The sequence below is a fragment of the Peromyscus leucopus genome, chromosome 11 (assembly GCF_004664715.2).
Source record: "Peromyscus leucopus breed LL Stock chromosome 11, UCI_PerLeu_2.1, whole genome shotgun sequence".
Taxonomy (NCBI): domain Eukaryota; kingdom Metazoa; phylum Chordata; class Mammalia; order Rodentia; family Cricetidae; genus Peromyscus; species Peromyscus leucopus.
In genome coordinates this window covers 42917553-42920454 of record NC_051072.1, presented here as the reverse complement: position 1 = coordinate 42920454, position 2902 = coordinate 42917553, and the positions used below count along the sequence as shown (strand labels likewise).

At 37.1% G+C, this 2902-nt stretch overlaps 1 pseudogene; it reads right to left on the bottom strand.

Annotated features, from left to right (window-relative positions):
- Nucleotides 1-1393: 1393 nt before the first annotated feature.
- On the bottom strand, nucleotides 1394-2101 carry LOC114702897 (annotated as a pseudogene).
- Nucleotides 2102-2902: the final 801 nt, after the last annotated feature.

The window sequence follows — 2902 nt, the reverse complement described above, 5'->3', positions numbered from 1 at the left end:
GTTTAATGTGCAGGATGTCTGATATGCATGCCCCATGAAAGGGTCATTCAATCCGCAAAGGGGTCATGACAAACAGGCTGAGAAACAGTGCCTCTGTTTTTGGCAGTTCTCTGCCTCTGGTGGAATCAAACCCAACTCCTTCCTCTACTAAGCTAGAAACTCTCTGAAGGCAGTTTCTCCCAGTTATTTATAAATGTTCTTCCATGAACTGACATTTGGTCCACGAACTCCAAGATTTAAGACATTAAGGGGACATGGCTTACATGCAGAAGGGTTGATACAGGAACTGTAAGAATGTAATGCGCTTCACAAAGATTATGAAACAAGGATGGAGCATAACTTCATGATGAATAGGCTTGTTCACAGGTGCTTTATAGGCCACTTTTAGCTGATAGCATGACAGAGACCTATAGGCAAAGATAAGGAAAAGATTTATAGGCAAGGCTATAAAGGGGGCCAAGATGAGTGAAATAGTTCAAAGAGCATGCTGCTTCCTTTGAATATTTGGAAGATAAAACCTATTAAATAACTAATAATGAGATTCAGGGACATTTGGCAGAGCAGGTATGAGAAGAGAATTTTTCTTCCAGATGTGGTGATTTGAGGGTGTGGGCCATGAGTCCTCTGCAGCCTCCTGCCATGAATATGGACTGCTGCCAGCAAGTGAACCTGACACACAGAGTCCAACTGTGAAGTAAATTTCATCATCTAATCCAGGCTCTACCTGAACTGCTTGAATGAAAGGAGGTCTTTTTAATAGTGAGAAAATACCTCATCTTGGTAAATGCCTTCATAAACTTCATTTATTTGGGGTATTTCTTCATACATGAGCATATGGTGAGTATCTCTTATACATTAATATTTATATTATTATAATATTTACAACATCTTTTGACCTTTTATTTCTTCTTGTGTGAAATAGAGTTCTCAAAATTAGGAACTGAGTAGATGATACTGTTTGGTCTTTCTGAATGAGAGATTAACCTTCTAATACTTGTTTGGCTGTTTATAGAATACTCCCCCCTTTTCTACTTCATATTATTAGCAGAAATTTTATTTAAGTTTTTAATTTAATTTTTAAAATTTTATGAGACTTTTAAACATGAATATTGCATTTAAATCATATCTACACCTCCCTTCCTCCCCTCCAGCACCTTCTGTAGACCTCACTCCTTCCCAAATTCCTAACACTGAGTTTTAAATGTGTCTAAGTCAATAACTATTAGAAGATTAAACTCCATGTTTCTGTTTAAGCCTTGTGAAACAAAATATTCCACTGGCAAGTATTCTTTTACTATAAAATATCCATAGCAATAAACTGCATTACTAAATTTCTGTTTCGCTAATCTTTTATTGTTCCAAGATCTCATCATTTATTTTTACTCTTCAAGACTTAATTTTGACTGGCCTCAGAAAAAGAAGCTCTCATCAAGGACAGCCTGTGTCTCTTGGTAATCTGTTCCTGGTGTTTTTCTTTGGCCAAAAGTTTAGCATACTCTCCAGCTGCTTTCTCACTTAGTGAATGTTTATTCAGATCAGTACATTGACATTTGTGTTGTAGAGTATGTGGAATAACAAGACTCCAACTCCTGGGTGCTTTGGTCCTGGACTTCTTATGTCATTATTTAAGGGCTTTCTAACAACATATTGGTGGACATTGTCATCTTTAGAGAGACTGAAAAGCTTTCAGATTCTGATAGCCCTTTTAGACCCCAGCTCCCAAGACACAATAGTATCTGCCAGCCCAGGAATATCCTTCTCCCCCTTTTTTCCACAATAACCTAGTTGAGAACACTAAGATTGACATCCTCAAACCGACTTGCACTTCCACTCTCCAGTTCTTCTTGGTTTATAACAAGAATGCCTCTTACTCAATAGCAGGTGCAGTCTAGCATGTACCAAGACACCTTGTTCCATGGGAAAACCTTGTTTGTTGCTGCCACCCCTGATTTGGATCATATAATCCTCCAATCTTCACCCAGAGATTCAGCAGCTACTCCTGTGGCCATTTACTTCTTATAGAAAGTACAAAGCTTGTGTTTCTCATCTACTCAGTGTGTTTCTGACAGCTGGTGGCTGGGAAGGAGATATTCATCTTCATCTTCCCATGGCCAACTGACTAGGAGGATCCATAAAAAGAGCTCACTAATCTTTTGAAATGAGATTTTATTAGACCATTTGAAAACATTTTTTAAAAATTATCGTTTAAAGTAAGTGATAGTTTTAAGTTTCACTTTTCAATCTTTTCACTTTTTTCCTACAGTAGCACAATTAAACATTTGATTATTTTTGAAGGAACTATACAAAGTTGAATTTTAGAAGATAATTGTCATTTCATTTAATCACAACTTTGGATCTGGATTCAAATTTATCTTCCAAATGAATATGGAAATGCTCTTTTAGTCCAGGGATCCAAACAACAGAAGATCTAAACTCAGAAATAGGCATAGGGGATTCTCTGACTTACCTGCTGTAATATTTGATAAAAAGGCATGAGTTTCTCAGTATCATGAGTAACTATTGAGAAATAAGAAAGCCAAAAAGAGACAGGAGTCGGGAAAGTGGATGCTATCACAACACAATATGTGCAGGTGTGAAATTGTAAAACCCAGAATTGTGAAACACGTTATGATGATTAATTGGTTAATACTCATATTTTCATTTTTTAGATTTATTTGAATGAATGTTTCCTTTGCATATATTTATGTGTACCATGTGTGGCCCTGATGCCCACAGAAATCAGAGATGGGCATCTGATGGCCTGAACTGGAGTTATAGTTGGTTGTAAGCTACCATGTGGGTGCTGGGAATCAAACCGGGGTCTTCTGCAAGAGCAACAAGTGCTCTAAAATGCTGAGTCATCTCTTGATTCTCTGAACAATTACATTTCTTAAAAGCCAAT